Here is a 25,174-nt window from a genome sequence, read left to right on the forward strand (position 1 = left end):
ATATAGGATAAATACTAATGCCATCATGTTGCCTGTAACATTAATTATAAAAAAAATTATTCAAAACACAAGCAAAACTAATGGGAGAAATAACAACGAAATGTCAAAGAGATAAAACAGGGTACAAAAGAGAGTACATATAGGATATAAGAATATTGAAAAAATAGGAAAGGTCAGTAGGAGCTTTTGCAGAAGATGAAATTTTACAGATAGGTCAGATTATCTTCAGAAAATCTTAAGCAGATGGAATATAATACAGCGAAGGTAGAACCAGAAGTAATAAACATCCAAGTTGAGGGTTTTAAAATAAAATTATAATTAAAAGTATTTAAGTATCTAGATACATAAATTAAAATCAATAGAAGCGATAAGATAATGAGTCGTATTTAACAAGCATTAGAGAATATGCTAGAAGAATTAATAATAGGAGAGCAAACAGTAGGATTAAGAATTAACAATAATAAAACAGTTATTATGAGAATAGGTAATACCGCCACATATAGAAAACATAAATTGGAAACTAAGAATTTGGAAAAAAAATTGGAGAAGTATTTTGGTGCTTGACGTCTAGAAATGGCATAAAAAGGTAAAATAATTCATACTTGAAAAGGCTCATTTTAATATATAAAAACTGAAACAGTTTATTAAAATCAGGTAATAAATTTAATCATGAAATATTAAAACTAAAAAAAAACAATTAACTAGCTATCAAATATTAGCATGTAATATTCAGCACACAAAAATATAAAAATGATTAGCCTATTATTTTATTTAACGATTTTAGTATATTTGCTGTTTAATATGTAGCAATAATAATTCCTAATATATATTAGAAAACCGTAATATGACAAATATCAAAAATTTCTTTATACAAATTGTTATTTTTAACTTAATAAATGAATTAGTATTATTGTTTGTTACTCGGAATGTCAAATATTTTAACCACAATATTGCATCAATCTCCATAACTTAGCCATAAGCCCACCAGTTACAGATTATCTCGACAAACTCAAATATTTTAGTGGTACGACCTTTAAAACATAAAACATTGCGAAAACCGACGATGCTTTGTTGGTAAACAATTCCACTTTTAGCCTGGTAATTCCCGTTTCGCAAAAGGCTGAATATCCCGAAGTTTTGTGCGTTTTAATGGTTTAGGTCGCGTGGATCTATCGTTCCGGGGCAGTCTCGTGTATATTTAGGATTATTTACGCGATGGTGTCCAAACTCGAATTTTCACACCTCTTGTACCTGGCATCTTACGTAGTTAATATTATGTACTTTATTTATTGTTCCGTTTTCGTCTATTCCAAAAAGATGTTTAGGTTTTGAAATATTATGACGTCGTGCTCGAAGAGATGTTTATCTTTAATTGATTACTTAAGAATATAACTTGAACAGAATGTTTCTTACGTTTGATCGCTTTGTTGAATTGAATTATAAGTGAATTAATTTTTGATCAATTGATGAGTTATAGTTCCGCGTCCTAGTACCATTACGATATATCTGTGTCCTTAAAATAAATATTGTTTGCGCTAACTTTATTTTGAAACGACACAGTGAGTACAGTAGATAGCAAAAATATAACATCAATTAATTGTCGACAATGTGACTAAGGTCCATTATCAACTTTCAGTAAAATATATTCGAGTTAAGACAATATAACTATAGGCTCAACTAATCAACAATATAACGAACCCATATTTTATTCTTGCAGAGCATTTTCCCTTTTGTAAAATATATTGTTTAATTCGCAGATGCAACTTTTCCATTCTTATTCTTTTTGAAATATTCAGTATACATTTAACAGTCATACAGTGAACAGTATCATCACCAAAGCCGCTAAATCTAATAATTCAATCATTATTCAGATTAGAGACGCTATCGACACATTAGATTTGGCGATTTATAAAGTATAAATGATACATATTTTAAAAATCTAGAAACAAAAATCTATTTCAAACTTGGGATAACAAATTGATGGTAATTAATTGCGACATTACATACAATAGAGGTAGATTATGCAAAAATTATAAACCTGATATATTTACGAATTTTTGAATCCAAACTAATAGAATCATTGAAGAAAAACTAATTTGGATTGAAGGTTATTTTTCATTTGTAATTTAATATATGTACAATTTAGCTTCATTATTTTGAAATATTATATGAATATTTATTATTTCTATACATTCATCGAACGAGATCAGTCCTTTGTGTAAGAAAACACCAAACTATGGGAATACAGACTGTATCTTGGACGATAAGAAAACATAATTTCTATCTATAACTTTCGTAACATTTTATCTCAAAACTAACTACTGAATTCAAGATAAAATCTTTTAAGTATAAAAAATTATAATTGTTTATTTTCAAAATTTCTAATCAAATACCTATATATGTACAATACTATAAAATGAAACATTACATATATTTCTTACTGTATAGTGAAATACGTAATTATTTGATGATGTAGTTAAATATTCCAAGTTAAATCATGAACACTTATTAAATAAAATATATATTGTAGACATCTAAGCTTTAAATCATCATGAGCTAATCACCAAAATCATCAGTATCATTTATTGAAAGTTATTAAAATATTAAATATATGTAGGATTAAGAATATACAATGATAAAATAAAAATAAGTAGAACTACATGGAGCATATATTACTATATGGAAAATAAAAAAAGAAGACATGTTTTAGTACTTTGTGTTTTTTAAATTATATTTTAAAATGTTCTTTTTATCAACGAGGGTACTAGACCTACTAAATAATGTTGGATTAATGGTTGGACCGGGGAGTAAACAACAAAAGTTATCCAGCCTGGTTACTGTCGTGATTGGGATTATTATTCCTTGTTAGATTTTACATTTTCGCCTAAAGCTATTTACAATTATAATCACAAACATAAGGAGCATCCATGCCCTGCGCGATTTGAACCAGCCAATACCGCAGCAGTAGAAGAATGGTCCTGTCTCCTTGATCACTGCTGGTAGCGGTAACCAAACCGTTATATATTTGTTAATAAATTTGAGAAAAACTTAAATAATATTAAAGTATTTTTTGTTAAATGATTGTACTAAATATCAATAAAATTAATGATTTTGTTAATATATATTACATATACACACAATCATTATAACAGGTCAATTGAAAGTTTTCCGGCTTACCATAGTAAAACATATTTTTTTGGCAAAATTAGTTTTTTTATTCAATATAATTCTCTCAAGGGGTGACACACAAATTATAGCGACCCTTTCAGCTTTTCGATACCACTTTTGTAGTACGATTTGTCCTTTGCTTCATAATAGGCCTCAGTTTCGGCGATCACCTCTCCATTCGACGAAAATTTCTTCCCAGTGAGCATTCTTTTGAGATCTGAGAACAGGACATAGCCGGTGGGGCGCAGATCTGGAGAATACACTGGATGAGGAAGCAATTCGAAGCCCAATTCATAGATTTTTGCCATTGTTTTCACTGACTTGTGACACGGTGCATTGTCTTTGTGAAACAGTCCTTTTCTTTTCTTCAAATGCGGCCGTTTTTCGGCAATTTCGTCCTTCAAACCGTCCAATAATGCTATGTAATAGTCGCTGTTGAAAATTATTCCATGCGCATCCCAAAATACAGACGCCATAACCTTGCCAGCCGACTGTTGCGTTTTCCCACGTTTTGGAGCGGGTTCATCTCCGACTGTCGATTGGACTTTGAGTCATGAGTCATGATTGAGCCATGTTCCATTGTCATCCATTGTCACAAATCGACGCAAAAACTCGGGTTTATTACACTTGATCATCTTCAGACACTGCTCCGAATCACCAACTCAAATTAAATTTCAATTTACGGTCATTCAAAATCGTTTTGCGGATTTTTTAAATGTTTTCGTCGGTAACAACCTCTTTTGGGCGTCCACTGCGTTCACCGTCTTCGATGCTTATTTCACCACGTCAAAACTTAGCATACCAATCCTTGTTGGTCGATTTTCCTGGCACAGTGTCCGGAAAATCGACATTGAGTCAAGTTTTTGCTTAAACTGTATTTTTCCCTTCATAAAGCAATATTTTATCGACACGCGAAATTCCCTTTTATCCATTTTTTTCACAATAACAAAAGTTGCTTCACTGAAAATGCTATAATTCACAAACTAATAATCCGACAGCTGTTAAATTTATACATGCATCTTTTGAGGGTTATAGTGCCATCTATGTGTCAGGCCGGGGAATTTTCAATTGACCTGTTAGATTACACAAAATATGGTTATTTTTAATAAATAATTCTATAAAAAATATGTTATTTCTACTAAAATATCTTATTTCCGTTAGTATTGGCTTAATAGAGTTAAAAGAAAATCAAATCAAAATTAAACTAAACCATAAAATAGCCATATCCATCTCAACAGAAATTGAGCTAACCTGAATATTCATAAATAGGATCACTTATGCTGCCATAAAAATAAAAATTAAAGCAATGCCCCCGTGACCTTCCCAACTACATCTTATCTCCGTTTTACGAGGGTTGTCGCAATAAAATATTCTGTTTCCTACTAACCGCAGACCATATTATCTGAAATGTCATAAATTTCAGTCTAGACCCAATTTTTAATATCGATTTGAATTTTGACGTAACATATCGAATAGTCCCTTTTTTATTACTTATAATATCTCCTACGATTATCGGCATATTCTTAACAGATACTTGAACCGATAAGCTTGTTTATTGCTTCAAAATGGCTCTATTGACAGCTTTATAACATGATCTGTTGATAAAATAAAAGCGTTAAAGCCCTTGTAGAGTCTGTATGTCAAGTGGCCCGACACAATTTAAGGGTTTACGCCGAATGGTAAACGCTTCGCGCTTCCCACTTAATTAATTTACTGATGAAAGGTTCTGATTAACTTTTAAAAGTCAGTTGTAAAATATAAATATTCCTTATGAGAGAATAATTAGAACGAAATTTTAGTAAGAAAATCTTTAGTTATTCATAAGACATCGTTTCACACTTATCATTTTGAAAATTTAATTTATGAAATCGAATTTTATTTATTGAATATTGGCAATGCACTGGAAACGAATTTTGAAATATCATGTAAACCATTCAGTACATTGTTAAACTATAAATAGAACGGAACATCATGGAACGTCAAGCTGTTACCGAATAACAAAGCGAAATATTTAAATATGGACGTCACTTAAACTTAATATAATTGGTCTATATTATTTGCCATTTGTTACACTAACAGTATTTCTGAAAAATAAAAAATAGTGTCGTAGAATATACATGTACATTAACGATGTCGCTGTTTAAAGTAAACGACATGTGATATTCCACATGCATAACTTATTATTCATATATTGATAAGGTGACCTATTAAACAAAGAAGTTTCGAAGCCGCTATATCTCTTCAATTTTATTTACTATTACAATTTGAAAAACACGACAACAAAAAGAAAACTTGTTGTGTATTTGATTACCAGACATATTAGTTAATTAGAATTAAATTTAGTTATGTATTCTTATTTGAATAGGCCAAAACTAAATAAAATTTAATTCAAATAATGATGAAATCTTAATTAACACCTATAATAATATTTATCTAGAAAAGACAAGACTCTATTTTACATACTTTATTATGTAATAACTATTTGTTTTCATAGTTTTCAATATATAATAATATTTTAATTAAATTTAGATTTAGATTATTAGATTCATCAGATATTTATTCAGTCAGTAATTAGATATTTATATTTTTATTATTATATTGGTAATTAGATAGTTTTAGTAAAAATAAAGTTTAAGCATTAAAGTTTAATATAATTTTTTAGCATCTAAAGAAACAGAAGAAAACATGTATCTTGTTTCACTCATAGAGAATAAAATATGCAATATCAATATGAAGATTAAATGACTTTAAAAACATGTTAAGCATGAGCAAATGTTGTTAAATGAAACCTGTATCAGCTATATCAATAAACTAGATTTTACCATCCAGTATCACTTAGCTATATTTGATACTGATTGTATTCGTTATTATTTTTTGTGAACAAGCCAGTCATGACTCAAAACACTGCCTTTTCTATTGATCAATGCTGGCAATTTCTTTAATTACTCGCTTCAATAGCATTATTAGTACTAGAGAGAATAATTAATATCTTGACCAGATTCAAGCAGCTCGTGTAAAACAATTCAATTTCCACCATATCCAAATATATAGCATCACCTATCTTCCCATCAATCGGCTTCGACCGCGATATTGTTCGCATATTTTTGTTACGCATTATAATTTGTTTTAAAAATGAATTGATTTCGTTTCCTTTCAAAGGAGATTGATAAATGAGAACTTGTTAATTAGACTTTTCAGCGTTAAACGCATTACATATGACTCCCTTGGTATCCAATCTTATATACATGATTAAACACTGGTTTATTGTCGATGATTTGTCGAAGAATTGAAACATCGAAAGAGTGTCTCAACGATTAAATATGTGACTTTTCAACCATATATTTTTAAACTTAACGAAATAATCTTTTCCCCAACCATATTTTTTATAAAAAATCTGAATCAGACATTAGATATCAAACATACTATTTGTATTAATTATAATTTATATGATGTTTGTTTTATTTTATATTTGTTATTGCCGAAATACAAGCTGGATAGAAAATTAGCGCATCAAAATTAATAAAAATAAATCAGAACATATTGATTTCATTAACAAAAGAATCAAGCACAAGCCAGTATATAAAACAAGCAAGTTAAACTCATGATGTTAAACTCAAATGGAAGCCATATGTTAAAAAAATGTGAGGAACTCTAGCTAAAAAGTACAAACTCTACTGGTTATTGCGAAGATATTCCCCCCTATCAGTATATACGTTTTTACCTTATCAACAAGTCTTGAAACCAGAGTGGACTTATGCTGTTCAACTCTGGGGCTGTTCCAGCCAAAGCAAAAGAAATATCTTACAAAAATTCTATGATGTACTACGGTACTACGAGGTATTTTTGCTGCTCCATGGTACGTTCGTAACAACAATCTACATAAGGACCTGAAGGTAGAAACTGACGATAAGGCTATCAAAGACTATGGCCAAAGACATGAATACAGGTCAACACATCAATGTTGAGGTTTTCCAGCTCCTAGGTAATAATGGTTTAGTCAGATGTTTAAAGACAGTAAAACCATTTGATATAATACGGAAATTTTGAAACGAAACAAATGTAAGTTAACATATATTTCATTTTTTGCACTTAAATGGGTTTATCTTGAATTCAGTACTTAATGTTGAGATAAAATGTAACGAAATTTATAGATTATTATGCTTTCTTATCGTCATGATACAGTCTGTATTCCCATAGTTTGGTGTTTTCATATACAAAGGACTGAGATGAACATTGTAAAATATTGAGATTGTAATGTAAAATAATTGAAATGTAAATAATTGATGTAAAATATTGAAAACTTTTTCAATAAATTATATTTTTTGATTGTAAATTCACATATTTGTCTATATAATATAAATTCATAAAAAACATTTGATTTTTATGGATAATCTGAATCAACAAATTAAATCTGTTAAAATTACATATAGAAGGAATAAATAATAATATATTTTATTTGCAATGTTTATTTCAATAAATAATAACACTGTTGTCAAAAATAGATTAAGATGTAACCAAAATGAACACAAATCTGGTTCAAAAATATAATGCTCCATCGCATTATTAACCTTGCGAAGTGAAACGTATCTGGTATGCAATTTCTAGCGCGTTTCATCTACTGAGGCAATTTATGCTACAACAAGCAACACCTGTAAGACTGTATCCAATAAGGAAATGTACGCGTTCCACCGTATCACAATGGGTCATAATAGCGTTCAAGCCCATTCCGTAGCCTGTTCGCTGAGCAACTATTTTTCGAAACCCGATATAACACCGTTACCCTGAAATTAGTTTTACCACTTGCTGACATAATTTCCAATTGTAAAATGCATAAAAACATTCTTATATTACTGATATGCCTTTAATCAGATATCAATCTAATCTAAAGCTAAATTAAACAAATTTATCTAATTAACTCATGATATTAATTGTTATTTCATTCACTATAAACTCAGTGAATTTTCTTTTATTCAAAAAAATTATTTAATAACATTTAAAAATAATTAAGTAATTCCTGTATTAATCACATTTGCTTCCTACTTCATTTATCATAAATATAATCACTGATATCACATACGTTAATTTCCCACCAAAACATATATATAACACTATTTTCGAAAAAAACCGTCGTATGAAACTCCGAAACGCTCAACAACTCTGTTGAACAGCGTTTTGCGTGTCTTGCGAGTGATCCGATATAACACCGTTACCCTGAAATTAGTTTTACCACTTGCTGACATAATTTCCAATTGTAAAATGCATAAAAACATTCTTATATTACTGATATGCCTTTAATCAGATATCAATCTAATCTAAAGCTAAATTAAACAAATTTATCTAATTAACTCATGATATTAATTGCAATTTCATTCACTATAAACGCAGTGAATTTTCTTTTATTCAAAAAAAAAATTATATTTCCTTAATACATATTTACCAACATTTAAAAAAATAATTAAGTAATCCCTGTGTCAATCACATTTGTTTCCTACTCCATTTATGATAAATATAATCACTGATATCACATACGTTAATTTCCCACCAAAACATATATATAACACTATTTTCGGAACAAAAACCGTCGTATGAAACTCCGAAACGCTCAACAACTCTGTTGAACAGCGTTTTGCGTGTCTTGCGAGTGATATCAGGAAGCAACTAAGTTATTAAAAGCTGTATAATGCACCAAAACAACTAAGGTGATAACTTATCAACGTCTTATCGCATTTGTTATTACATGACGAAGTATACATATATACACTTTTATCATGCTTGATAAAACTCTATGAATTTGCTAGTTCACTAGAAGCGGGATAACAATATATATATTCTTAGTCCAATAATATGGGCAGTCCATGCAACACACAAATGACATGATAAGAGAATTTTTCATTTCATATACATCAGGTCGTTCAATAAGTTTTGTCATCCAATAGGAAAAACTTTATGTTTTTATTTGAAATATATTTTATTGGTAAATATTATTTCCAGTTCCATTTCTAAAAAAGTCTAATAATATTCTAATTTATAGACTCTATACCTCATCGTTCAAAGAAAATTGTTTTTAAATTATACGATTTTTCGATATATAGTAGAAATGATATCAATCAGAAATAAGTGGTAACTAAACCCAGTCAATACGATGCATACTGGAACAATTTGTTATTATTCTTATGCATAAATTAAGTTTCTTTTGATGAACTAAAAATAATGATATGAGACGTTCACTTCTTTCATTAGAATCTTATTTTGAATCAGAATCAATACCCAAAAACATTTTAATTACTTTGATATACTTAGTACAATCTGATAGATCCGTGATTAATGATTGACTGATAAAACAAAACGATTTTAGATCAACTTCAAATTATCCTATAACTGTAGAGCAGATATAGGACTGATCCTAATAACACTATCCTGGGGAACTCCAGCTGATATACGTTTAAGTGTTGAGCTAGTAAAAGTATAGAATATAGAATATTTTAATGAATTAAAACATAAAACATGCAATTAATTTGTATAATTAATTTAATCAAAATATCATCATATTAATTTTAGTGACATTAGGTTTCCTTTAATATAACTCTTTTTAATATCAGAAAGTGTAAGTTAGTTTTATACGCTTATTAACAATATGTATCTTTTCATTAAACACCAATACGTCATAATTTATATTGTGAATATTGTTCCATAATAAACAAAAACGAAGACAACAGTTTTCAGTCGCTTTCTTTATTGTTGTACTATAACATGGGATTTTTGCTACTCTATTCTCGGAATTGAGATGTACATTGTGGTAACCAAAGGTCAAATAATTTTAATGTTATGCACAGTAGCGCTGGAAACAACACAAAACCAAATAAACCATTAACTAGAACAATGACGCCTTTGGCTGAACGCTCTCGAACTTGTTATGCATTAGTATGTTCTTCAACGATTTTATGAGCATTATATTTTTCATTGATTCCATTCGTAAACCAGTGAAACAAGGCCAAATTCGAACAAAAGTATATTAACTGACTTAATGTCACACTCCATGCTCCCGCAATCTTATTATAATAAATATAAGATTAAGGCACAATATCGGAGAGTTTAAAGAGTTCGTAATATATCGTGAATCTAATCCAGATATCAGAAATAAACAGTTTTTTTTAAAACAAATATTATATTTACTATTCTATTAAACACTTTCATTTATCTTGAAATAATTTGTAATAGAAATCCAGCTTAATCACAAATGATTTTAGTACAAAAAACACATATGTGCTTACCATATTGTGAATTTCAAATTGTTTTTAATTATTTAAGAGTTTCAGAAGAGGCAATGTTAAGGAAATTATTGTAAAAAGATATAAGACAAATACGAGAAGAATATGCAAAATAAAAAAGAAATTATTGGTCAAAATCAAATCGGGAAACAATTGCGGTCTAAACGTTTTAAATTAAAAAAGGAAAATAAATATTATTTATGGAATAATAAATAAAAAATCAAATATAGAAACTATTCGTTCTTACTATAAAATATTTTTACAAAAAAATTAAACCTACTTCAAAAAGTAAATAGGGAACTCTCTAAAATGTAAAAAATAATCAGACGTAGACTTTTAACAAAAAAAAAAGCGTTTTAAAATAAAATATTTAACATACGTAATAATCGTTGTAATAACCTTAAGTCGGTACGGTGCCCAAACAGTTATATTAAATTAGATCTGTTTTGTTCCTGTGTAATTTTGTGTTTATGACATAAAATTATATTATTATTTTTGTGTTGTGTGAGAGCTCGGTACTGACTTCAAACTGATTTTTATTTAGTTATTGCAACGATTGTTACGTACATATTTTATTTGAAAACGCTTTTCTGTGTTAAAAATCTAAGTTTGATTATTTTTTACATTTTAGTGAGTTCCTTAATTACTTTTATAAGTCGGTTTAATTTCTTTTTGTAAAAATATGTTATTTTTCTCTTTTTAGTGTTAGATAAATATCTAAAACTAAATAGTGAGAGTAAATATTAAATACATTACTTAGCAGCATTAGCTGTTATTTTATTAAATATTACAATGTTTGAAAATAAGGAATGTTTCAGGCACTGTGGCCCGCTACCTAGTCTAGGTGATTTGTCAAATGTTCCAACCAAACTAGAAAAAAGAAAGTTGCTGCTCTCTTGGGAATCGAACCCGCGACTTCCGCATGTGTGCTTAACGTTATAACTATTATGCCATAAAAACAGTTGCCTACTATGTTTCTACGACTTCTCATTTGATATGGTTAGTGCTTAAAAAGCAAACTGAATGACTTTTACACTGAACTACTGCCGACTTTTCGTTACATCAGTTCAGCAATAACAATGTACGCAAATATCTGATTATTTTAGATAAAAAAATATGTCTTAACATAGTACGTGCTTTTGAAATTTGAGGCTTTTCCTCGATTTCCTCCCTTCCCTCCATCTGATCGTAATATGGTTCCAATTGGACCACTTTGGAAGGGCACTTTTTCGGATCAAAAAAGAATTTTGAAAATCGGTCCATAATTAACGGAGAAATCGTATAATATATAGTAATAAATAGTATTTAATTACAAAATAATTTAAAATTAGGTGTTAAACCTAATATATGTTACCTTAATTAGTATTGAATTCTTCGACTTTTTATAAGTTTAGCATATTGTATACTTTAAAGTAAATTTATAAACAGAATTTTTGTTCAATTTTTGTTGTTTCAATTGTTTATGGAACATTACATTAACTCTAATTTGGGAAATACATGTATTTATCCAGACACATCTATCTTGTATATTGATGCAAGAGTATAGTTAAGATTATACTAAGCATATCAAACGTAAGATCTAATTTTAAAAAGTTGATTATGGAAAGCGACAATAATTAAATCTTGTGGCACCTTTTTCAATTACTTAGAAATTATTTTATGAAGAGCTCAATGAATATTTTCATTATGTGCAGTATTTTTGGATTATCATGTATTATAATAATGTCTCATTTAAACACCCGATGTTATTTAATAGCAACGCCATTCATTTCTTGAATAACTCAATAATAAAAAATACTATAATAAAAAGAATATTAAGCGTATATAGTATTTTTAAACAAAGTAAATTATTCGAATTATTAATCACGTCACAATGTACGTCAATATCCGTTACTTCTCTTTGATGTTCCTATAGACAATATACGGTTAACGCATTGAATAGCAGTACAGCTAATTGTTTTGGTTTAAATAACTCCTGAATTTAGTAATTCCCACATAATAATTGTTTTGTGATAAGGTTATATGATGTTTTAACAATTTAATTTTGTACTAAATGTGTAATTGTTAATTTTTTTTGTTTCAGTTATTTATGGAGTATCATGTCGAAAGTAGAGCAGATCAGACTCAAAATCAAAGAAGTGTACTAGTTAGTCGGAAAATATTCCCAACATAACCTAATATCAAAGAGTTAGGTTTGTCAGTCAATAAAAAAGTCTTATCGTGTTTGAATTTATGCAGCAACTAGCAATCCAACACTGTCAAAACAATGTTCTTCCATTAATTACCAAAAAACTGCACAATCAATTAATTCAATTTATTCAAGACTTCGGCTTAAATATGGAATAGTTACAAAATCAAAGCAATGTGCAGGATAGAAAATATACAATGTAATAAAAAAGTTAACTTTAGAATCTGAGAATATTTAATTATTTTTCAAAAATATAGTAACTAAATTTCTGTGAAAATTATGTGAATACAACAATACTTCGAGTTATATTTCAACAGAATCCTCTTTAAAGATTGAAGTTGCGGGAACTTCTGTGAATTATATAAGAATATTTAAGGGAAACGCGTTTCCACATTATTTATGTTTTCATTTCTCTGAAAATTATTATATAAATAATAGTTTTATCAATATAGCCTGAATAGTTTATAACATATCTCTACAATATTAATATTTATTTGACAAATAAAAAAGTATGAATAAATATGAATTCCACAAAAAAACTGAACTTAGATTTTGATTGGTGAAATAATTAGACAGATTGCAAAACGGGGTCGTACACGAATAAATTTCAACATAAATATGCGAAAGTTTTTATCGGATGTGAGAATATAACAAATGTACACACAAATGCATATTTACCTCAACATAAACACAGTTTGAATTTCATTCTAGTCTGTGAGCAAATAACTATCAGATGCGAGCATAGCTCTGCCTCGTTTATGATTATTTACTGCAGCTTGCGTTTGTTACCTCCCAGTTTCCGTTGACTCGGTCAACAAAAGAACAATTTAATTTTATTGGAGCGGCCGAGTTCATCGTTTTAGTCGTTTACCACGACCAGTTACAAGGAAAAATGTTTGCCTATACGCAGGCCTTTCAGTGAGAAAATAGTTGTATGTATTAAAGTGTTAAATCATATTACACAATGGTAATCTTAGTTAATTAAACTTACTAATGTTGTTACTAATTGTATAAATACTATTTTATACCTAATAATTAACAACGGTTTATCACCATAAAGTAAATTCTATTAAATTTAGGCCAAAGCACCATTCAGGTCTATATGTAATTTCTAATCTTATGGCTCTAGATGGTATAGAATTTTAGAATTTTCCATAAAACTTGAACCATAAAAATGCATGAACGAAAGGTTTAATTTTCTATGATAAGTTATGTTGGATAGCTTTAAAAAACCGCTACATCTTTTGAAGCAGATCCACCTTTTTTAACCTCTTTTATTGCGGGTATTTTTGTTATTATATTTGTAAATAATTTCTAGTTACATTTGTCTCTACTATTTTATCTATCTTTTAATATATATGCTTTTATGTTTTTTACCAACTTCTCATTTTAATTTCAACTATTCATCTTATTTTCGTGTTCTATTAATCTTATTGGTACTGATATAAATGTTTATTTTTTATAATATTTTTTATCTCACTTTTTACTTTTTACACTAAGAACAACTAATAAGAGATAATTACCAGATGCGAATAAACATGAGATTATTTAATGTCAAAGAATTGCACTTATTGGTAGATGAAAATAATTGAAAAAACCTTCTTTAAAAAATAGGAGTAACTGTTTAATAAAACATATTTTTTATTATTTATTTAAATTTATTATATCTCGTTTAAAGTACGCCGCTTATTCCAAGGAATAATCGAATTATCAAAATGCATTTTGAACGCGGTTACCGTAACCCACTTCAGTTCTCACTGCAGATTCTATTTTATGGCTTCTATTTGCTGGAAATGGATACACTGAAGAGTTAACTTAAGTAATAGATTGAGAAAAAATTCGGGCGCACCCATATCAGGTGAATACAGGGAATTATCCATGGTATTTGTTTTAGAAAGTCTTGTGAGATGGTGCGTTATCATGAACTCTGAATTTTTTTTTCATAAATTTTGAATCCGATTGCACTGAATTAAAATATTTTTATCCAAATAAAAAAATGCCAAAAGCTAATGGTAAACTGACAAAATCGAACACTGTAAAGAAAACAAAAATCTTGAGTTGGTAATAATATTTTCAGATTAGATACTATAGAAGCTTCTGAGGAGCTTGTTCCTTCTTTAAATGTATTCATTATCTTCATTTTATTCGAACCAAAACACAATAATCGTATTGACAATTAAGACAATTTTTTATTTCCCAATACATTATATTATATTAAATAACCCTCATAATAAAATATCACTATCGAGAAATGTCAACCCACAAGTTGCAATAAACAAATACCAATAGAAAAAGGTAAAAAATTACCAAGATCAAAATATGGTTAACAAAATCTATCCACAACACGTTTTAATTAATATATTTTGCCCACTAATACTTAATTTTAGCTCACTGGAATTATCTATAATGTGTTTTAATTCGTATATTATGAATAACATGCGTTCATGTTCAAATTAAACTGATCTCCAGTCCAAATTATCATAACCAATTAGTATTCGAAATACAAATTGAAAATCACCATTATTTTCTAAATTTTTAAAGCATTTTTTTACATGTGCAGCGTCGAAATTTTTTTTTGAAGACGATCTAAAAGTGCACTCTATTTTTAATATGCTCAAGAGAACGAAATTGCTGTTTTCCCAAACCATGTTCCATTGATCGGAATAGATGATATTCCGAGGGACCAATATCTGGAGAATACGGCGGGTAAGATGACCCTTTTTGCGATTAAAGATAATCTTTAACCTCTTGATGTACATCGTGCCCACGTGCCATGAATATTCTACTTCAATGTGAATGTGAAAATGTGGCTGGTGTATCCCACGTTTTTTTTTGTTTGAGATTGTTCTTCGGTAACCTCTAATGAGTGGGCAAGTTCTTACTAAGCTTGGCAACAATCTTCGTCTAGCAGTTAATTTAATTTCACCTCTTCAGCCGTTTTTATTTTTCTGAAATGCTTTTATCTAATATAAGGAAATTATCTGATTTGAACATCCGGGACAATTTCCGGCATGGTCTTTCTCTAATACTCATTATCACATGTGTCTATAACTAATCATGCTTCAGCTCCAGATTTGTCTCAAAAGATTCTCATTTGCAACAAAAGTCAACCAAACAACACTTCCCGCAAATGGTACTCGTTGGGCTCTAGAGTCTAGAGATAGATTACTATGAGTACTAGTCATGGTTACTCATTTGTGTCTAATTCTCAAATTGAGCAACGAATGGTGGTTTTCAATATGTAGTCCTAATAAAAGAAACAGCAAAATGTATATTTTCAGCCATAATGATTTGAAAACGATATAGACGTCAATTCGTCAAATTCATTTGATGTTGCGTCCGGAAATTGCAATTTTGTATATACGTATTTTAGAGTCTCATTTTCACTAAAGAGAGAAGAAACCTAATACCTAGATATCAGTTTGGGTTTATTAATAAGCATTCAACAATTTTCCATGTGCATAGACTCACAGATGTAATTGGAAAATCCTATGATGCCATCAGGCAAGTAGGTGTGCCACGAGGAACTAGGTAATAATTGGACACAAGCTTGGAAAATAAGAATTAATGAAAGTAAATCTGTACATGTGCAGTTCACCTATAAACAGACTGTACAAAAACCAATAAGATTAAATAATACTATTATTCAATATAGCAACAATGCTAAATATCTCGGAATGAATCTTGATGCAAAACTTCGCTGGAACGAACATATAAAAAAGAAAATAAAAGAACTGAGTTCAATTATGAGGATGTTCTGCAAAGAGTAACAAACTAAAATACGAATTTTTCAGAACAAAGTCCAGAGAGTTATAGTGGGCGCACCCAAATACATGCAAAGTGTAACATAACTAAAATACAAATTTTTCAGAACAAAGTCCTGAGAGTTATTGTGGGCGCGCCCAAATACTATAGGACTGATTACCTACATCGAGACCTTCAGATACCCACAGTCAGTCAAGAAATCAAGAGAATTGCAAGAGGGCACGAGGAAAGACACCTTCTTATGAGAATATTGAAATATTACAGTTTTTGGATACCACCAGAACAGGACACAAAAGAATCAAACCATCTGATCTAGCATATAATAAAAAATACAGCAGTGACATGTATAAACATTTCACCTTTCACCAGAGACTGAGATAGGGCCGATGAGTCCTTCTAGTTATATACCTAGATTTAAGTTATCATAAAGACAAATAGTAGGTTAGACGAAAACGACTAGTAACAATGTAATAATTAAATAATAATAAAAAATTCCATATAGCAACAACGCCAAATATCTAGGAATGAATCTCGATGCAAAAATTCGCTGGAAAAAACATGTGAAAAAAGGAAAGAACTAGAGTTCAAATGTAGGAAAACATATTGGTTAATTGGAAGAAAATCATAATTATCAGTACATAATACACTGCTATTATACAACCAAGTATTGAAACTTATGGACTATACGGAATTCAATTATGGGGATATTCCGCAAAAATTATTTTAGGTGCACTCAGTTACTTCAGGAATGATTATTTACTGAGACTTTCAGATATAGATTGTCATTCAGGATATCAAGAGAACTTCAAGAAGACTGAGAAGAGACTTATGCATTCTCAAGTCAGTATCAAAATGTTACAACTCCTGGATAACAACAAAACAGGATTCAGGCTCAAAATACTTAAACTATTTGATCTAGTATAGTGAGTTGAAATAAAAAAGTAGTGAAATAAATGCTCATAAGTAATCAAGTTAAAGACAATTTCAGACATCCCCATCCCCATATCATACCCACCCTGGTTACTGACGTTAGTAAGATAACATTCCTTGTTGGACTTTACATTCTAGTCTATAGACAACTACAAATAATCATATCCTAAGCAGAATTTGAACCCACGATGATCTGATGCGATATCGGAAGGAGGTCCCCTCTTTAACTTTAAAATTATATAGCCCGCCAATCTTTTCCTAGACTAATTATTTATAGCATGCATATCGTATTGATAAAAACACGCGTTTGAGATTAAGCTACGGACTTAATTGTTTATAACGTTTAAATAAATAACACTATTACAATTTAAACTTTTTATCTGTTCGATGACTCTAAAAATGTTGCATCAAGCGTTTATTTCAAAAGAGAACATTTTATTACTACTACAGCTGCGAAAAACAATCATTATTTTATAGAATGTATTCGTTTAACCCGATTAAGATGCTTAATTAAGTCATGCAGATTATTTTTGCAACATTAAAGAGTAATAACATGTCTTTATTTCTAACTTGACATAAATATTATGTTAATTGCTCTTAATCAATCAATTATTGGCCGTTTGATCAGTTATATATATATATATATATATATATATATATATATATATATATATATATTATCAGTTAATGTTGTCATCACTAAAAGTATGCTTGTTTCTATATATGAGGTAATGATTTAACATAAGACTAATTGTTTTGAGACAGATTGCCATGGCGTAGATTAGAGAAAAAAAATAATTATACGGTTCATAAAAACGGTAGTAATCAAACAAAAAACAGTTTTCAGGCGACACTTCAGGATTAGCAAAAACATTAATCGTTGAACGATATTTCGATAATATTGAAAGTTTTTGTAGCAAAATAGTGCTAGGCGTTAACCACCGGAACTACCGAATTGGGGTTCAAAAACTCAACACGTGAATGTCGAAAAAGAAGTGTCTCTATAGCGTGTAACTGTTACACGGTATATAGGAGTAAACGTGGGGTAGATTTTGAGCTGGAGGTATTCCTGGGCTTTAAATCATCAAAAATAAAGTCTGTCAATCAGAGATTCTTACTTATGACATGATAATCGAACTTTTTCGATCTAAATTGTATGTTATTAATATAGACGAGATGTGTTTTCAGACTGGGAAACAATCTAAATATTCTATGAAACAATTTCTGGTACCTTGTCTTGGAGGAACAAGCGCACCACCACCCATATATTAGAGGAGGCCATTCCACATTGCATCAACATATATGAAAAATTTGGATAAAAGAGTGCATGTGTCCCATTAAATCTATGGCGGCCAATTGCTCCATGTAATATCAGAGACAGCTTAATTCAAATTTTGCATTACTTTTGGTACATTCTACACTATTCTACAAAAATATTATTTGTTAACGTTTTAACATTCCTTTTTTGTATTAAAAATTTAACAATATCTTATAAACAATATTTCAAGGTTACAATAAACTGGTGAATGAAAAATAACCCACACTTCCTTAAAGAATGTTAACTTTAAAAATATAGTAGTTATCAATGGCATTAATATCTTTTTATCTCTGGAATATTACTAAATTTCTATGGAAAAGTTAATTTTTTTAATGAGAAATTTGGTTATTAATAATATCAAAAACACGGATTGGGATCACATAGTTTAGGCAACCGCAAAATGACCATGGACGATGCCAAATAACTCCCAACGATAATCAGTTATAAAGATAATGGACAAAGGAATACAACACCTCTTAAAACTAAATATACGTTAGGGAAATACATTTTTACAAAACTTACGAAAGCACTTTTATAAAAAGGATAATATGACAAAATGGCGAAGTAATTATATATATATATATATATATATATATGTATTCCATCTGCCATCCATCTTCCTTCATACTATTATTGTACTGGGCTGACTTTTAACTAAATATTTTAATTTCAAGTACTTGGAAGCAATTAAAACTAATAAACTATTATATTTATTTACCTTATTTGTACAAATGCTGTCATTAACATCAAAAGAAAATCTTACTTGACAGCAAGCCATATCAATTTTATCAGAATTCTCTATTGGAAAGAAACCGTAAGATTGAAATCTGACGGTGACATTCCACTCGAAAAACAAAAGGAAGAGAAAAGCGATGATAATAGTACTGAGAGTAGATGATCTTCAAATAGTACAAATAGAATCATCAGGAAGTGGAAATCTGAAATTGTGTGGAGCAAAATAGAAAGGCGTGAAATGGAAACCAACCAAAAAATCAAATGAAGAACATTAAAGTACTACATCTTGTCAATATTGTTATATGTTGTAGAAATTTGGACCTTTGAAATGTGGCTCTATAGAGGAATGCTCAGAATCTCTTAGATTTAGACAGGATATTCAGTACTCAGTCCCTGAATAACATGTACACTGACCAAAAACTGCTAAAAGCAATCATCAAGAAACAATAACAAATATAAGGAAAAAGACAAGAGATCTGAAACAGCACAAGTTCTGCACACAGAAGAAGACAGTGAATCGTAGACGCCGTATGGGAGCCTTAAAAGAAGAATTGGTAATTCAATATAGTTGACAAATAATCTGTTTATGGAATAAATCGAAAGATCAAGGATATGTTACAATATTTGTGAAAATAATAAATCTCAATTTTAATTCACAGTCCCTCTTTATAAATAAATATATAAAAGAAATACTTGCTAGAGTTGTTGCTTTGTTCTGTAGTACTATGGAATATTATATAACCTTGAGAAGCTTTTTATTTCAGTAAATAGTTTACTAACGGATGTTTCATTATACAAAAGCAAAATTATTTTGAAATATTCGTCACCAATTTCACGTTTAAAGAAATGTTTTGATATTTAGTTTTTCTATGTATAATACAAATTTATTTTAATGCATTTAAAAAGGAGAATATGACATTTCTGACGTAGCAATTTACGTAATATATTTAAAATTTTGCAGTAAAACTATTATATATAAAACAACTTGGTTATTCTGAGAAACAAATATACCGATTCCTTTAACATTCATGTAAAAATTAATATTCAAATTTGACTTAGCAACTAAAATGGGTTAAGGTTAACTAAAATAAAATGTAAGTTATTTACCCCGTGGGTTTTACAAAATAGAAAATACATTGTTAAATACGATTATTACAGAACCAATAACAAACACAAAAAGAAAATATTTGATAACAAGAAGTTAATTATTGTTAATATAAATGCCCTTAAATTGACAACACTTCGTTAACAACGTCTCAACATTATTTATTTTAGCCTCTGTAACTGACTCAAACTAATTATTTCTTTATCTGTTACGCTAGCAAACCAATCACGATTACAAACAATGATTTTGAAATGTGGATAAACTACAAGAATAGTCATTAAATCAAAATTAAACGTATTTGCTTTTTGTATTTAATAAATATTGAAAATGTACTGATCCATACAAACGAATTTCTGCTTATTAATACTGTCGTTGGGTAACCTTTCGACCTTTAGACAGACTCCGCTCTTATCGCGTAACCGTTCTTACATTCAATAAATATAAGTAATTTTATAATTATTAACTCTATTTTTAAATAATAACTCTTAGTCTCTATCTGGTTTTCTTTAAATCAACAGACTATTCGACAACATTAACATTAACTGCCGAATAAGTTTATTAAATTTAATTCTAAAGCAAGATGCAAGCAAAAAACCCGGTTTGTAGGATAAAAAGGAAAGGCTTCTAAACAAATAGCTCAAAAAATCGCCGCTAAAATCAGTGAATTGAATTATATCGACTGTATCAACATTTTCCCTATTTCCAACTATTTTACAGTTAACAGTCATACATTACATTTTAGCGATATAAGTTTTGTTTTCTTCATGTGTTGATTTATTCCGTTGTCTTCTGTTACGAAAACTATGGCTAAAACCAAACAGTGCCTTTATAAGCGTTCTAGAGACCATGCACAAAAACTATGATGTAACAGGTCAATTGAAAAGTCCCCGGCCTACCATAGTAAAACAAATTTTTTTGGCAAAATTAGTTTTTTTTATTCAACATAATTCCCTTCAAGGTTGATACACTGATTATAGCGACCCTTAGGCCTCAGTTTCGACGATCACCTGTTCATTCGACGAAAATTTCTTCCCAACAAGCATTCTTTTGAGATCTGAGAACAGGAAATAGTCGCTGGGGGCGAGATCTAGAGAATACGGTGGATGAGGAAGCAATTTGAAGCCCAATTCATGGATTTTTGCCATCTTTTCCACTGACTTGTGACACGATGCATTGTTTTGGTGAAGCAGCACTTTCTTTTTCTTCAAATGCGGCCGTTTTTCGGCGATTCCGTTCCTGAAACGGTCCAGTAACTATGTAATAGTCGTCGCTGAGGCTCCTTCTTTTTCAAGGTAGTCAATGGAAATTATTCCATGTTTACGAAAATACAGACGCGATAACATTGCCAGCCGACTGTTGCGTTTTACCACGCTTTGCAGTGTGTTCATCGTGTGCAGTCCACTCGGATGACTGTCGATTGTACTTCGGAGTGAAATGATGGAGCCATGTTTCATCTATTGTCACATATCCATGCAAAAACTCGGATTTATTACGCTTGATCATCTTCAAACATTGCTCCGAATCATCAACTCGTCGTTGTTTTTGGTCAAAAGTGAGCTCGCGCGGCACCCACTTTGCCCAGAGCTTTCTCATAACCAAATATTCGTGAATCATATGATGTACAGGTTCAGTTGATATCTTTAGAGTGTTTGCTATTTCATTCAATTTCAATTTATGGTCATTCAACTTCTTCTGGGCGTCCACTACGTTTACTGTTCGGTGCTCATTTTACCACGTCTAAACTGAGCATACCAATCCTTGATGGTTGATTTTCCTGGGGCAGTGTCCGGAAACTCGGCATCAAGCCAAGTTTTGCTTCAATTGTATTTTTTTCCTTCAAAAAGCAATATTTTATCAACACGCGAAATTCCTTTTTTTTCACAATGACAAAAGTTGTTTTACTTAAAATGCTATAATTCACAAACTAATAATCCGACAGCTGTCAAATTTATACACGCATCTTTTGAGGATTATGGCTAACTAAAAAATGTATGTATTAAATTCTTGTAGCGCCATCTATGTGTCAGGGCGGCGACTTTTCAATTGACCTCTTACTATTAACAGTTATATTCAGTTCATATTCTACCGTGAAAATGATTAATCATCAAAATCAATAGTTAATAGAAAAAATGACCACAAAATTGTTCTGGAAAGTTATTGTTTAAGTTATTGAGATAGCCGAGAGAAAAATATGAAAAGAAAATATGTCTATAACAAACCTAAATTTTAGAATGTAAGAGCACTAAGTTGCTTTCGATGTAGATACCCTATTTGCTCACAATAGACTAAAAATAACAAGGTTTCCATGCATTAAATAATGAAATTCTTGTAGAACTTTGCAAGTGAAGCAAAAAGAATTTCTTACTTAAGCATGTGACAAAAGCTAACTGAATGAACAACCGTTTCAAAAACAAATAGTTCTATAAAAATGGTATCAAAAAGTTAGAAGCGGAATTTCTAAAATTAATTCAACTACCTCAGTTAAATCTGAAGACGGAATGATAAAATAATTCATGTGAGCAATACTAAAATTTATTATTGTAACAGCTATAGAACATTGGTTCGGAAAAAAGCTTCATACTTACAATGGAAATAAGTTATGACTCGATGGAGTAACTGCATACCTGACATTTTTCTCCATCAGAAATATCTAAGAATTAAATGAATGTAATTTATGTACACTATTGTTCTCTGTCGTGATGTTAATCGATTGTTAAGATGTGTTTTATAAACTTGTTCATTAAACTAGTCATTATTAGGTAATCTAAAACAGCTTTTAAATTAATAGAATTAATAATATATAAAAAATAATTATCGTATAAAACCTAAGAGAAGTTTACAGGTCGACTGATTTACTTGTAACTCTTATAATTTATAAACTTATAATTTATAATAAAAAAAAACTAATAATATTTAATAGATCATAAATTTTCTAAAAATTTTACAAAAATGTGCAAAAGCCTTCTTCATAAAGGTTAGTTGTTAAAACAATCAAGGTTAACTTTTATCAGTACTACCTTGAATGATGTGTGGTAAATACCATAATAGTAGTTCTCAACCTCATATTAATTTTAAAACACTTTAAAATAAAAATGTAATGTAGAATTTGTGAACAGGGACTGGTCGATGTTGTAGCGGCCATGTTTAAACTGTTTATTATTAATACGCTAAATAAGAACTGCAATTTAAATTGACGTAGAAGACATGCGATTTTAGAAAGACCGAGCTGCATGCTACACAGATGACATTACGATGGACATTCTTGTTGATCGATTTCAGGATATGGTTGCTTTAGTCAAACAGGCTACTAGATCGTATAATTTAACCTCACTAGATATTTTCTTATGGAAATTTTTGAAGTCATAGATCCATTCCGACAAACCGCAATGACGGATGCCGTCAAGATCAACAAACCCCAACCCTTCGTTTGAATTCAGTCGGATATATGCGATAAAGACCAACCACTTGGATCCATATCACCGTGAGAAGTCACTATAGAAATTTCAACGATTTTATATTACATACAAAATAGTCTACATGTGCTTTTCAATGAAAATAATAATAATTTCCTTAATACCTCACAAATAACTTGTTTCATTTGATCTCAAAACCGATTAGTCCTTTTAAAATATGTCCTTAAAATTTTATATGATAAAAATGATTTTAATAATACTCAATGACGTTAATTATACTATTTAATAATATATTATTAATTATACATAATCATAAATTTAAATATATTTATTGTTTTGAATACGAATCATCATTAATTTGAAACATTTTCAACAAAAATATTAATTAAATTAATGAATAGAAATAATAGAAATATATAATTTCATTGTACGCTCTTTGGCAGGTTGAACAAAAACTTTGAAGAAAAATATTTCTAAAAATATGTTCATGCGGTTTCGATCGCAAAGGAAGTTGAAACTTCTGACTGCGTTCGTTGGTGGTTTACATATTTAAAAACATTTAAATAATAAACAGCCAACTGGCCACAAAACTGGGAAAATTATTAACATTCAGCTGTGCATATATTCGAAAACATATAACGCAATTATTTCTATTTCGACAATTTTAATTAAAATAATATCCATGTCAGACGACTTCTCAAACGACACATGCCTTGAAGCTGCATCCTAGATGATTATGCATCATAGATCAGAAGAAAAGATAACTGAATAATTTGAATACTATTACTTTTTCACTATTAAAGCAAATATAAATAACGTGTTAGTTATATGGAAGAAAATCTAAAATTCGTTGTATGTAATAAGTTGCTGCTGTACAAGTAAGTACTAAAACCCATATGGACCTATAGAATTCAGTTATGGGGATGTTATGTGAGAAATAATATCATTATCATACAAGGATTTTAGAATAAAGCCCTGAGAAGTATTGTTGTGAACCCAAATACTGTAGGAACAATTACTTACACCGAAACCTTTGGATTCCAAGTGTCATAGAGGAGATTCGCAACAATATATGAAGAAATACTCCATTCATATGTTAAAACCGAGATGTTCTAATTCTTGGATAACAGTGAACTAGGACGCAGGCTCAAGAAAATCAAACAGTGTGACCTAGTGTAGTTCTTTACTGAAGTGTACTAAATGGTAAAAACACCGAAATTTTATTTTATTAGAACCGAAGTGAAAAACAATGGGTCTCCCTAAATAAATACCTAGTTTTAAGTC

The 25,174-nt window shown here is 29.7% G+C and overlaps 1 protein-coding gene across 5 annotated transcripts in view; it reads right to left on the reverse strand.

The window, feature by feature from the left end:
- The window catches only part of LOC143192919 (uncharacterized), a 67,800-nt gene that overhangs the window by 37,823 nt on the left and 4,803 nt on the right, over positions 1–25,174 (reverse strand). Inside the window, exon 1 of one of the 5 annotated variants that reach the window (XM_076398754.1) lies at positions 8,606–8,828. The exons of 2 other annotated variants lie outside the window; for them this stretch is intronic. The gene's annotated coding sequence lies outside the window, so the exon portion shown is untranslated. Of the gene's footprint in view, positions 1–8,605; positions 8,829–25,174 lie in introns of those variants that run through there. 2 more of the 5 variants (XM_076398753.1, XM_076398752.1) reach the window with 2 other exon arrangements.

Source organism: Rhynchophorus ferrugineus, unplaced genomic scaffold (genome assembly GCF_030347505.1).
Source record: "Rhynchophorus ferrugineus isolate W39M unplaced genomic scaffold, kcgeb_rfMv2 rfM3, whole genome shotgun sequence".
Taxonomy (NCBI): domain Eukaryota; kingdom Metazoa; phylum Arthropoda; class Insecta; order Coleoptera; family Curculionidae; genus Rhynchophorus; species Rhynchophorus ferrugineus.